Source organism: Palaemon carinicauda, chromosome 37 (assembly GCF_036898095.1).
Source record: "Palaemon carinicauda isolate YSFRI2023 chromosome 37, ASM3689809v2, whole genome shotgun sequence".
Lineage (NCBI taxonomy): Eukaryota > Metazoa > Arthropoda > Malacostraca > Decapoda > Palaemonidae > Palaemon > Palaemon carinicauda.
In genome coordinates this window covers 74,376,346-74,390,073 of record NC_090761.1, presented here as the reverse complement: position 1 = coordinate 74,390,073, position 13,728 = coordinate 74,376,346, and the positions used below count along the sequence as shown (strand labels likewise).

The window sequence follows — 13,728 nt, the reverse complement described above, 5'->3', positions numbered from 1 at the left end:
TCCCATGGCATAGGGGCTCAGTGACACTGGATTTGCTGACAGGGGAGGTAGAGATGCTACGAAACGGGACACGAAATCCCTGGCTGATCATGGAGATCATTCAGGATTCGGCCCCGAGTTGCTGCCACTTGAAGGCGCAAATCCAGGCATCCCACCCCCACTGGGGGATGCAGGTAGGGGTTGCCAATCCTAGCATTTGTGGCCTAGGCCGCCCCCTCTAGGATTATTGCCTTCCCAGGAGGGTTCCTCGCCCTTTGTCCCCGACAGGAGGGGGGAAGCTGCATAGACACTTTGTCTAGCTGCCCGTGCCGATTCTGATGTCCTAGGCTGAACGAGGCTGTTGAAGTTGAGGCGCTGGAGGCTTGTAGGGACTGGATGTAAGCGCTTTGGAGGAGCGAATCGCCATACGATTTTTTTCTACCTCTCAGTCACTCGTTCCTTGTCCTTGGGCTGAAACAAGCCCCTTCCAAAGATGGAAGAGTGTCTGGGTTTGCCGATATCCACGGTACGGACCTTCGAGAGAAAACCTCTCGGTCACTGCATCTCAATGCTTCAACATCGAGTTTGTCCCCAAGTTCGACACTTGGTGTCGGGAAACTAAGGTGCACTTGTCCGAGAGGAGGAAAGTTCCATAACCTTCCCGGAGCGTCCTTGTATAAAACCTCGGGTCGCGACCGGATGGCCAGAGACTCAAGCTCGACGATCAGCCACGAGGTGGCCTACCTGGTACCCTTTGCGGCGTCCTCCCGGCTCAAGATTCCTGAAGTCGAGAATGTCACCTGCCGGGCGGAGTATTTCTCGCGGGGAAAACCCCCGGAAGGCCCATTGCACGGAATGGTGGAGAGGTAGAGCTAAATCAGGCTACCCCATGATCTCGAAGTATTCCCTCTGTTGACGACTGACAGAGGCAGTGTCAGCAGCCACCGTTGGAGGGAAGGGGATCGGGCGATCCTGAGGAGAGGGATGATGGGGCCTGCCTGAAGAGGGAGAAGAATGTTACCCAGACTCTTCTGAAGATTCTTCTTGCTCTTATACGCGTCATGCTCTGCGCTTACGAGGTGGAGATCGTGACTATGATGATCTGAAAGTATGCGCTCCAGAAAAACTTGCCAGGTTGCCCGTGTTGCGAAACCCGACGGGAATCGCGGTCGAAATCGCCCTTGGCGCTCGCGCGATGGTACAATCGTTGGTTCGCGCGCGGGCGAACATGTGTGCCCATGCGCGCGAGGACCCGTGGGCGCGCGGGCGCGGTCAGAAGACCGAAAACGAGTAAACGAGCGATGGCGCGTTGGCGAGCGATGGTGCGATGTCGCAATTGGCGAGCGATGGTTCTTTGCGGGAGATGGCGCGTTGGCGAGCGATGGAGCGCTGTTGCGCGGCCAGAAGATATCAGCGAGGGGCAGAACCAGATGGTGAGGTTGCACATAATAGCGAAATCTCGTGGGCGAGTACCTAAGACTTCTCGGAGGCGCGCGGGCGCTCAGAGACTCGTTAAAATCTAGAGCACAGGAGATCGTCGGCGAGGAGGTGAAGGAATCATCTCTTTCTCCTCCACCCACATCTGGAAGCTCGTGGAGTACTGTACGCTGGTGCGCGTTGCGCATAGGAAAGGGCGCGCAAATGTGCGCTGGCGAGCAGGCGATCGTGGGTGTAAAAAGAAAGAACAATCTCCTTGCCTGTGACTAGATCCAAAGATCGTGGGCGCGAGGGCGAACGTTGGTGCGCATTGCGCACATTAGAAAAGGGTGCGCAGATGTGTGCTGGCGCGCAGGCGATCGTGGGCATACAGGAGACCGTTGGCGCACAAGGCGCGTAGCAGAAAAAGGGCGTCCAGAAGTGCGAGAGAGCTGGCGCACAGAAGGTCTCAGAGGCACAGGTGAGCGCTGGCGATCAGGAGATCTACGGCAAGACTCAGCTACAGGAGATCGCAGGATAGAAGTCTGGAACACAGCAGGAGAGCACAAGAGCGCTACTACGCGCGAGCGCGCAGGAAAACATGGGCGCGCAAGTAAAACCTGGCACTTAAGGGACTTACCCACATTGTGAAGTAAGCCCTTCTACCCCGAAGGGACCGGTGCTCGTTGGAAACGAGGTACGTTGGCACCCACTGCGCATCTGCGTCCAGGAGAAGGTCTGGCAGGAGGATCCTCTGCGGGGAAGGTGAAGATGAAGACGACCACAGGCAGGAGCACCATCATCAGACCTCCGAAGAGGAGTTTCTGGAGTGAACTCCCCCAAGGGGGAGAAGCACTTGCAGGAGAGACCATGGCATCAGCTGCCCCCGAAGAGGACTGAGCCCTCAGCAACAACAGCAGAAGGAGACCTCCGAAGAGAAGTCTCTGTGGTGAACTTCCCCCCGGGGAAGAAACACTCGCAGGAGAGACCGTAAGGCTCAGCTGCCCCCCGAAGGGGACTGAGCCTTCAGCAACAACAGCAGAAGGAGTCCTCCGAAGAGGAGTCTCTAAGAGTGTCCTCTCTCGCGAACGAGAGAGGAATACTTCGTAGAAGAGACTGAAGATGGAGCCCATAGGCCGAAGGGTCAGCCAGTGACCTAGGAGCCAACCTCCGAAGAGGCGCTCCTGCAGCTGCTCAGCCCCTTGAGCGTAGCTGCAGGTGAGACCGCTCAGCACCAAGAGCATAGTCGTACGAAAACTATGGTCCGAGAATGTAACCGCTCAGCCCCTTGAGCAAGGTTACAAAAGCGGTCGCTCAGCACCAAGAGCAAAACTGCCGGAGGACCAGGAACATATCATAATTATTAATGGTAAAAGAAGTTTCCCCCGAAAGGGAAAGAAACTCAAACCTGGGCAGGGAACCTCCCTCGGAAGGGAAGTTACCCACCTAAGGAGGCGAACCTCCTGAGTGTTCTAAGATGAACTGAAGAGCTGTCGGTTGTCTCGGGAGAACTTCCAGGAGAAGGAGACACGCCCCTGACGAAGTCCTATAGAGGAGACAGCAACAGCTGACTCCCTGAGTCCCAACAAAACAGCTCTGCTTCATTGTCACATAAGGCAAACGGAAAACAGATCGTTAACTGTGTAAATAAAAAGTAATTAGTTAACATTCATTCCCCCGGAAAGACTCCGAAGAGGAAACCCGAGGGAAAAGAACACAAGAATTACATAACAGGCAAGAGCCCTCAACCCCACCTACACTCACGGGAAGGGCGAAGGGCGAACTGTAAGAAAAACAGAATTATAACAGTTATAATTATGCAATTCATTAAAGAATGTTCACTAAAAGTAAGAACGAAAAACCCCGAAGGGAGACGTTCTAAAAAGCTGAAAAGCTAACAAATACAATTAGATTTTATAATAAAAATGTTATTTTCATTAGTAAAATAAATTTTTGAATATACTTACCCGATAATCATGTAGCTGTCAACTCCGTTGCCCGACAGAATTCTACGGAAGGGATACGCCAGCGATCACTATACAAGAAGGGGGTGTACTCACCAGCGCCACCTGTGGCCAGGTACTGCAGTACTTCTTGTTGACACCACCTCAATTTTTCCTCTGTCGTGCTTCCGGCAAGACCTACATGGATACGCTTATAATTTTGGAGTCTTGTTCACGGTTTTTGGTGAAGTATTGCTCTAAGATTTCAGCTTTCGCTATACAGGATACTTGTCTCTTAGCTTAGATAGCTTTTAGATTGATTTGATTAATGGTTAACGATATTTTGCTTTAATTGGAATCCCCCTTGACTGTTCTTTGATTCAAGATGTCCGACCTTTCTCAAGCTCCTCCCCAAAGACGATGTAGGACTTGTATTAGGCGTATTCCGAAGGCCTCGGTTGATCCTCACACCGTTTGTTCCGACTGTAGGGGAAAATCCTGTCAGTTGGAAGATCGATGTGAGGAATGCGCCGAACTTTCGGAACTTGATTTTGTTCGATTCCTTAAGTATACCACTAAGTTAGAGAGAGAGAGAGTTAGGAGGAGTTCGGCTCGCTCTTCGCTTTATTCCTCACCCCATGATCCTCAACCTTTTCCTCCCCCTGTAGTGGCTACCCCCGATCCTACTATTTGTGCTCAGCCTGATATGTCTGATGTTTTACGTGCCATTCAGGCTTTAGGTGATAAAGTGGAGTCGGTAGTGAGTGACCACAAGTTCCTCTTGGCAGACGTCAAGGAACTTAAAGTGAAAAGTGCAGTGGGAAGTGGTAGTGCCAGTGCTGTGCCGAGTGCTAGTGTCAGTGTCAGTGTTGTGCGTGAGGGTACTTCTGTGCGTGCCAGTCATCCTCCCAGTCCGGGACCTCTTGCAAGCTCCCAAGCCCAGGGGAGAAGCAATGTCGAAGGGCAAAAGGGTTCGGCAGGCCTTGATCGGCGCACAGCAGTATCCTCGGTGGTTGCGGACGTATCTTACAGAGATCGTCACTTCCACTCTCAGACGATTGAGCCCTTATTTTCCTCGTCTGCAGAAGTATTTTCGGGGAGAAAACGCTGGACTCAGGTCTCAAGACCTCTTAAGCGTAAAGTCCAGACCGCACGAGTTCTACAGCCCGGATGTAGTCATTGGGCTAGCTCTGACTCGCCGCAGTCATCAGGTGACTGCACGCCTCCTAAGAGAGGTAAGACGATGCCTCAACAGACCTCAACTTCTGTTAAGGCTCTGCCTCAACAGACCTCAACGTCTGTTGATCCCAAGATGGCTTTGCTGCAGTCTATGCAGTCGCAGCTTGCGGTATTGATGCGTGAGTTTCAGGCAGAGAAGGTTACACCTCCTCCTGCGAGCGCTCCTCCTCCTCTACGCAGTCCAGTCTGCCAGACGTACGAAGTTGAGGTTCCTCAAGCTACCTCCATGCGTGAGCTACCGCGTTGGGAGTTGCCAGATACCAGCGTTGTGCAGCAACCTCCACCTTCCTTAAGGCAGGAACCTCTTACCACGCGGCAACCTCCTCAACAATGGGGACAGGAGTCTTATGCCTTACAACCTCCTCTACCTTTGAGGCAAGAGTTTCTTGCAGTAAGACCATCCTCGAGGCAGCAACCTCTTGAGGTACGACAACCTCTGCCATCCTTGAGGCAGCCACCTCAGCTCTCGCAGCTGACACCTCAACTCTCGAGGCAAGCACCTCAAGAACCTCAACTCGTGAGACAGGAGCCTCTTTCTGCGCAGGCGCCACCTCAACTCTCGCAGCACCCACCTCAAGAACCTCAACTCGTGAGACAGGAACCGCTTACTGCGCAGCCACCTCAACCCTTGAAGCAAGCGCAACTCTTGAGACATGAACCTCATGCAATGAGTCAGCCACCTCAACGCATGCATCTACCTCTTTCTCCTCAGCTTGAGCAGTCTTTGCAGCCTGAACCTCAGGTTTTACTACAGTCGCCTCTCACCACGCTTGCTCCCCAGACTCCCGCAGAGCCTCCTTCTTCCCAGCCTCATGACTTTGTCATTACCAGCCCTCATCCTCTTCAACAGAGACTTGAGGATGAATCCGCAAGTGTATATGCACCCGCTTGTCAGGATTCTGCCGTTCAGCATACCGCTGTAACTTTACCTCTCGCTTCTCAACCCTCAGGTGATGAGGTTTCTGAGGAGGAAGCTGCGCACCTGGATGATCCCTCTTCTGACGTGGAGGAACCCAAGTCGTTACCACCCTCCATTGACTTTCGCAAGGTCCTGGCTCTTTTCAGAGAAGTTTACCCGGATCACTTTGTTTCTGCTACCCCTCGCTCTCCTCCATCAGAGTTTTCTCTAGGCAGGCAACCTGTTAAGTCTGCCTACACTAAGCTCGTCTTCGCTAGATCTTCTAAGAGAGCTTTGAGAATGTTAGGGGATTGGTTGCAGTCCAAACAGCAACTAGGGAAGACGTCATTCATGTTTCCACCTACTAAGCTGACTTCTAAGGCGGGCGTATGGTATGCCACAGGAGAGGAACCAGGCTTGGGAATCCCTGCCTCTGCCCAGGCTGACTTCTCAAGTTTGGTTGACTCTCCACGAAGGTCGGCTATGAGGCGCTCTAAGGTCTGCTGGACCTTTTCTGACTTAGACCACTTCTTAAAGGGAGTCTTTCGCGCCTTTGAGATTTTTAATTTTCTCGACTGGTGCCTGGGGGCCTTGAGCAAGAAGACTGCCCCATCTGACAAGGACTCGGCCATGCTTATAATGTCCTGTATGGATAAAGCAATTCGCGATGGTTCCGGCGAACTTGCCTCCATGTTTGTTTCGGGAGTACTCAAGAAAAGGGAACAACTTTGCACCTTCCTTTCCACTGGTATCACCTCTTGTCAAAGGTCTCAGTTACTTTTTGCTCCGCTTTCTAAGTTCCTGTTTCCTGAGGACCTTATCAAGGAATTGTCTGCGGCTCTTATTCAGAAGGACACTCATGACCTTGTGGCCTCTTCAGCACGTAAGGCTAAGGTTGCTCCTTCGGTTCCTAGAACTTACCGCACCCCAGTGGCCGATACTCCTGCTACAAGATTTATTCCGCCCTTTCGTGGCAGAGCCCCCAGCCGAGGAAGTACCCGTCCAGACGGTTTCAGGGGCAGGTCCAAGAAAGGTCCCAAGCCTTCGAAAGGCAAACATTGACTCTCCTCCTCTCCAGACAGCAGTAGGAGCCAGACTCAAGATCTTCTGGCAAGCTTGGGAAAGAAGAGGTGCAGACGCCCAGTCTGTCAAGTGGCTAAGGGAGGGTTACAGGATACCATTCTGCCGCAATCCCCCTCTGACCACTTCTCCCATCAACCTCTCTCCCAACTACAAGGAAAAGGACAAGAGGCTAGCGTTACACCAAGAGGTGTCGCTCCTGTTACAGAAGAAGGCAGTGGTGATAGTCCGGGACCATCAATCCCCGGGCTTCTACAACCGTCTCTTTCTGGTGGCCAAGAAGACAGGAGGTTGGAGACCGGTGCTGGACGTCAGTGCGCTCAATGCTTATGTCACCAAGCAGACGTTCACTATGGAGACGACGAAGTCGGTCCTAGCAGCGGTCAGGCAGGAGGACTGGATGGTCTCGTTGGATCTGAAAGACGCTTACTTTCACGTTCCTATTCATCCAGACTCCCAACCTTTCCTGAGATTCGTTTTTGGAAAGGTTGTGTACCAATTCCAAGCCCTGTATTTTGGCCTAAGCACGGCGCCTATGGTGTTTACGCGACTGATGAGGAATATAGCGAAATTCCTCCACTTGGCGGACATCAGAGCCTCCCTTTATTTAGACGACTGGCTGTTAAGAGCCCCCACAAGTCGTCGCTGTCTGGAGAGTCTCAACTGGACTTTGGACTTGATCAAGGAACTGGGTCTTTTGGTCAACTTAGAAAAGTCCCAGCTTATTCCTTCCCAAACCATCGTTTACCTGGGAATGGAGATTCGGAGTCAAGCTTTTCGGGCTTTTCCGTCGGCCCCAAGAATCAGCCAAGCCCTAGAGTGCATTCTGAGCATGCTGAAGAGGAACAATTGCTCGGTGAGACACTGGATGAGTCTAACAGGGACCCTGTCATCGTTAGCCCTGTTCACCGAGTTAGGGAGACTCAACCTCCGCCCCCTTCAATTCCATCTAGCAGCTCACTGGGACAAGAATATGACGCTCGAAGCGGTCTCTATTCCTGTTACCAAAGAGATGAAGACTACTCTCATGTGGTGGAAGACCAACATCCTTCTCAACGAGGGTCTATCGTTAGCGGTTCAGACCCCCAATCTTCATCTCTATTTGGACGCATCAGACTCGGGCTGGGGCGCGACCTTGGACGGACAGGAATGCTCGGGAACATGGAACAAGGAACAGGAAACGCTTCACATCAACTGCAAGGAGTTGCTGGCAGTTCATCTGGCTTTAATGAACTTCAAGTCCCTCCTGCTAAACAAGGTGGTGGAGGTGAACTCCGACAACACCACAGCCTTGGCATACATCTCCAAGCAGGGAGGGACCCATTCGAGGAAGCTGTACGAGATAGCAAGGGACCTCCTCATTTGGTCAAGAAGTCTAAACCTCTCACTGGTAACGAGGTTCATTCAGGGCAATATGAACGTCTCGGCAGATCGCCTCAGCAGGAAAGATCAAGTCATCCCCACGGAATGGACCCTTCACAAGAGCGTGTGCAACAGACTTTGGACCTTGTGGGGTCAGCCAACGATAGATCTGTTCGCCACCTCCATGACCAAGAGGCTCCCTTTGTACTGTTCCCCAGTTCCAGACCCAGCAGCAGTTCACGTGGATGCTTTTCTGCTGGATTGGTCCCATCTCGAGCTATATGCATTCCCGCCGTTCAAGATCATCAACAGAGTCATTCAGAAGTTCGTCTCTCACGAAGGGACACGGCTGACGCTGGTTGCTCCCCTTTGGCCTGCAAGAGAATGGTTCACAGAGGTACTACAATGGCTGGTCGACGTTCCCAGGACTCTCCCTCTAAGAGTGGACCTTCTACGTCAACCTCACGTAAAGAAGGTACTGTACACCCAAACCTCCACGCTCTTCGTCTGACTGCCTTCAGACTGTCGAAAGACTCGCTAGAGCTAGAGGCTTTTCGAAGGAGGCAGCCAGAGCGATTGCCAGAGCAAGGAGGATATCCACTCGTAGAGTCTATCAATCCAAGTGGGAAGTCTTCCGAAGCTGGTGCAGAGCCAATGCAGTTTCCTCTACCAATACCTCTGTAACCCAAGTTGCTGACTTCCTGTTACATCTTAGGAATGTTAGATCTCTTTCGGCTCCTACGATCAAAGGGTACAGAAGTATGTTGGCTTCAGTTCTCCGCCACAGAGGTTTGGATCTGTCCTCCAACAAGGATCTACAAGACATCCTTAAATCTTTCGAGACTTCTAAAGAACGTCGATTGTCCACTCCAGGCTGGAATCTAGACGTAGTCTTAAGGTTCCTTATGTCTCCTAGGTTTGAACCTCTTCAGTCAGCTTCTTTCAAAGACCTTACTCTCAAAACTCTTTTCCTCGTCTGCCTTGCAACAGCCAAAAGAGTTAGTGAGGTTCACGCCTTCAGCAGGAACATAGGATTCACATCCGAATCAGCAACATGTTCCCTACAGCTCGGATTTTTAGCAAAAAATGAACTTCCTTCACGTCCTTGGCCTAGATCGTTCGAAATTCCTAGCCTTTCCAACATGGTGGGTAACGAGCTAGAGAGAGTTCTTTGCCCTGTCAGAGCTCTAAAATACTATCTTAAAAGGTCAAAACCTATACGAGGACAATCAGAGGCCTTATGGTGTGCCATCAAGAAACCTTCGATGCCTATGTCCAAAAACGCAGTTTCGTATTATATAAGGCTTCTGATTAGAGAAGCTCATTCTCACATGAAGGATGAAGACCTTGCTTTGCTGAAGGTAAGGACCCACGAAGTGAGAGCTGTAGCCACTTCGATGACCTTTAAACAGAACCGTTCTCTGCAGAGTATTATGGATGCAACTTATTGGAGGAGCAAGTCAGTGTTTGCATCATTTTATCTCAAAGATGTCCAGTCTCTTTACGAGAACTGCTACACCCTGGGACCATTCGTAGCAGCGAGTGCAGTAGTAGGTGAGGGCTCAGCCACTACATTCCCTTAATCCCATAACCTTTTTTAACCTTTCTCTTGAATGCTTTTATTGTTGTTTTTTGGGTTGTTACGGTAGGCTAGAAGCCTTCCGCATCCTAGTTGATTTGGCGGGTGGTCAATTCGTTCTTGAGAAGCGCCTAGGTTAGAGGTTGTGTAGAGGTCCTTTAGTATGGGTTGCAGCCCTTTATACTTCAGCACCTTAGGGTTGTTCAGCCTCCTAAGAGGAACGCTGCGCTCAGTAAGGAAGACGAACTTATTAAAGGCAGAGTAATGGTTCAAGTCGACTTCCTTACCAGGTACTTATAATTTCATTGTTATTTTGAATAACTGATAATATGAAATACGGGATACTTAGCTTCTTGATATACATGTACACTGGTTTTCACCCACCTCCCTGGGTGTGAATCAGCTACATGATTATCGGGTAAGCTTAATATTGAAAAATGTTATTTTCATTAGTAAAATAAATTTTTGAATATACTTACCCGATAATCATGATTTAATTGACCCACCCTTCCTCCCCATAGAGAACCAGTGGACCGAGGAAAAATTGAGGTGGTGTCAACAAGAAGTACTGCAGTACCTGGCCACAGGTGGCGCTGGTGAGTACACCCCCTTCTTGTATAGTGATCGCTGGCGTATCCCTTCCGTAGAATTCTGTCGGGCAACGGAGTTGACAGCTACATGATTATCGGGTAAGATTAATATTGAAAAAGTACTGCGTAGCAACTCCACCCAAACGGAGGAGCTATCGTAGTATGTAGAAAACGTAGTAAAAGGGTGAACGACTTCCAGAAAGAGAGAGAGAGAGAGAGAGAGAGAGAGAGAGAGAGAGAGAGAGAGAGAGAGAGAGAGAGAGAGAGAGAGAGAGAGAGACCGTAGTCAAACTACACTCTCGCGTTCCTACGCTGAACCCTACCTTCCCCGTAGGAAAAGAGGAGTAGCGGAGAACAAAATAATAAGTCCAGCGATGACGACTCCCCACGGCGCCCGTGGACGGAGCCGACCGAAGGACCAAGGGAGAGATCGCGGTCCATGAAATTACATCGTAGTGGCCTGACTGCCGGCGGCTACACGGTGATATCGTACACACACACACACACACACAGCACGAACACTGAAAAGGAAACTTACTGATTTCTATACTTAAATATATACATAAACATAAAAATATGTTTACATATATATATATATATATGAGTACAAGAAAAGTAAGATATTAAGTAAAGACAAAACAATAAATGGCTGCCAAGCGAGGACAGGAACAGAGACAACCGTTCGTCGTCCGAGCCAAAAGCGAAGTGAGTCAGTTCACCAGTGTGTGAGGGGGGGAGGGGTAGCTAGCTACCCCTCCCCTACCCCCTGCTAACTAGCGCGGGGGTAGTTAACCCTCGTTAAAAATCTAATGGCTCGCCATTTCAGCTACACCGAAAGTAATACCCTATGTAAATAGCGTGGTTTGTATTTTGGTTACGGAACAAATATATTGTTCATGTATTTGGCAAGAAAGTAAAGTATCAGTTCAGTTTCGCCTTTCCAGTTCACCAGTCAGGGATGTTCCCACATCGGCCACAACAACCCTGTAGTTCTATTATTTTCCTTTTTTCGTCGCTAAGGTCTGGACAGTAAAGAATGAAATGAGAGAGGTCTTCAGTTTCTGCCCCCACACAGTTTTCATTCTACCCTTGCTACTGATTCATGTCTATCATTTCTAATATTTACCATTTTCAGTGATCCCTTATGGTAAAGGACACACGGCAAATGAAGTAGGGTTAGGTAGGGAGTACCCTACAGTAGGTTAGGACATATCCACTAAGCTAAAAGACTTGGCAATAGCTAAAAGACTTGGCAATCAATGAAGGATTATGTAGGCGTGCCTTAGGTTAGGACATCATCTCGAATTATTACAACTCTGGCACAACAGCAGTCGACATATTCTATCAACTTACAAACATTTGGAGGCAAACCTAAATGAAATAAAATCTCTTATATTATATCGAAATTCATAATAAACTACTTTTAATAAATCATATATATATTAATGCAGTAAGCAAGAAAACATTTGCAATATGAAACAGGACCATTTGTTTACCTTTGCAGCTGAAAATCATAGGCGAATATACCCTAATCAAAATTGTAAGCTTACCAATTAATATTAACAGTAGAAATAGCCTAGTGAGCAAAAGAAATAAACTATATGAGAAATAATGAATAATGGGGGTGAATGTAGTTTATCGGGACAGGGTGATATCTTTCTTATTACTAGCCCAATCGTTTTTCCTTATGGGGAAGATGTGCTTTACTATGATCCGATATAACGTAATATGAAGTTATTTTATATTTCCTAAGTTCAGCCCAAGAAGAAGGTCCGGGGGCTTGCCCCTGACTAGGGGTTGTGACCTGGGAACTACTAGGTTCGGTTAGGTTGGGTTTGTGGGGTTTGTATGATAGCGTCAGTGGTTGGGGCGTCGCAGGGGGGGCGGTAGCAACCCCCCCCCCCCACTTAGGTCATTAGGAAGGTAAAGACACGCTTGTAAGTCAGGTTAGCGGGTGGAAGTTTGGGTTAGTTACTGTCCATTTTTCTCGGTGTGTTCCCATAAACTACAAATGCTCCGAATAATGAAATTAGAACATCTCGAGATTTAACATTAAACAAATACGTCATATAAACTATGCCTTAACAAAATTTAGTTTTCTGCATCCCTGCTACAAGAAGCTCCAAAGAACAATTTAAAATTTCCCACAGATGGTGGTAGTTTACAACTGATATACTAAAAATAAAATGTATAATAAATTCAATTGAAATTCTCTACAGCGAGTGACAATGTACGGTCCATAGGAAATGGGCTTCACCGAAATGTCTACCGGTGGCCAAATAGGGTTCCTTCCCACTGGATAATTTACATTACTAATTAAAAATGGCTGGTTTCATTTGGCATGACTTCAGGACGAATGTGACAGACATTTATGCAACATTAAATAGATACGACATTGAAGGAACGGCCTGGTTCTGTCACAATTTCATGCATTATGTATACAACACTTATTTGGCAGTATGGATGGTATGTATGTATATCATCAAACAAAGAATGGTGTATATCACTTACATTAAGAAATTTTTGGCATCGAAAGTGGGATAAAATTAATTCTAAAACGTCGGTGATAGGTATTGTCTTTGAAAGGCAGTCCTGGTTCCTTATTGCTCACTCCGCAAAATAAGTTTGCGGGCACTCTATCTCTTTATAGATAGGTGCAAAGCTTCTAAGCTTATTAAGTTTGTATCATCTGTGCCTTAAATAAATTAATATAATGTGGTTCACAATCTTTACTTTTATTCCCTTCTACTTTGAAATTGGATAGGATAACACCTTGCTATCATCAGTTTTGGCAACCTGTTGTGGTAATCAGTTTGGGCTTCCTAAACTCTTCTTTTATATTCATTGCCCTATCTATAAATGCAGCCAGATCCCTGCCAGGATTTTTTAGCATACCTAAACTTATTTCTACATTCTTCAGCTGTTCTAACTTTGGGCATAAAAATAAATGTTCGGTGGTGTCTTCTTCCTCTTTGCATAAATCACACAAATTGTCATCATATTTTCCCCTGAAATTTGCTTTTAAGTTGAGCATATTTAATCTTGCTTTCATCACAAGGGATGCCTTATCCAGATACATTTCTCTGATATAAGGCAGAGGGCCATTTCCTTTAATAAATCTTAATTTTTTCATTATTTTCTTTTTTTCTTCAATAGTTTCTTCTATTTTTTCTATAATTCTTTTCTTGATTTCTTTTTTCAGGGTCCTTTTCCCCCAACTTCTTATTTCTTCCACTTCCATCCCATATTTACTGCAGATTTCTTCTACGCTCTTGCTCCAGCACTTCCCATACGGGTTCTTCAATTGATCCTCAATTATCTCTCTTACTAATCTTTTTTCCTCGGAGTTTATGATGTTATGGAAGAGCATTAACTTCTTATATTCTATTCTGCAGGACACCGGCCATATTCCTGTTTCTGCAAGTATGCCCCAATATGGAGTACTCGCAGGTAGTTCGTACATATTTCTTATTATCTTGTATTGGAGGTTTTCTAGATCTTTCATATCTTTGTCCCTAATTACACTCCAGGTCTCCACGTTGGCAAATATTGTTGGTACAACTACTGTTTCATATATTTTCTTTCTGACTTCCAATGCCATCTTTCCAACTTTTCTCGTATCCCCATATTTTCTTATTTCTT

The 13,728-nt window shown here is 47.8% G+C and overlaps 1 long non-coding RNA gene across 1 annotated transcript in view; it reads right to left on the bottom strand.

Annotated features, from left to right (window-relative positions):
* The window catches only part of LOC137629809 (uncharacterized), a 91,910-nt gene extending 79,234 nt beyond the window's left edge, over nucleotides 1-12,676 (bottom strand). The window contains exon 1 of the long non-coding RNA XR_011041612.1: nucleotides 12,598-12,676. This is a non-coding gene — a long non-coding RNA (uncharacterized lncRNA). The remainder of the gene's footprint in view (nucleotides 1-12,597) is intronic.
* Nucleotides 12,677-13,728: the final 1,052 nt, after the last annotated feature.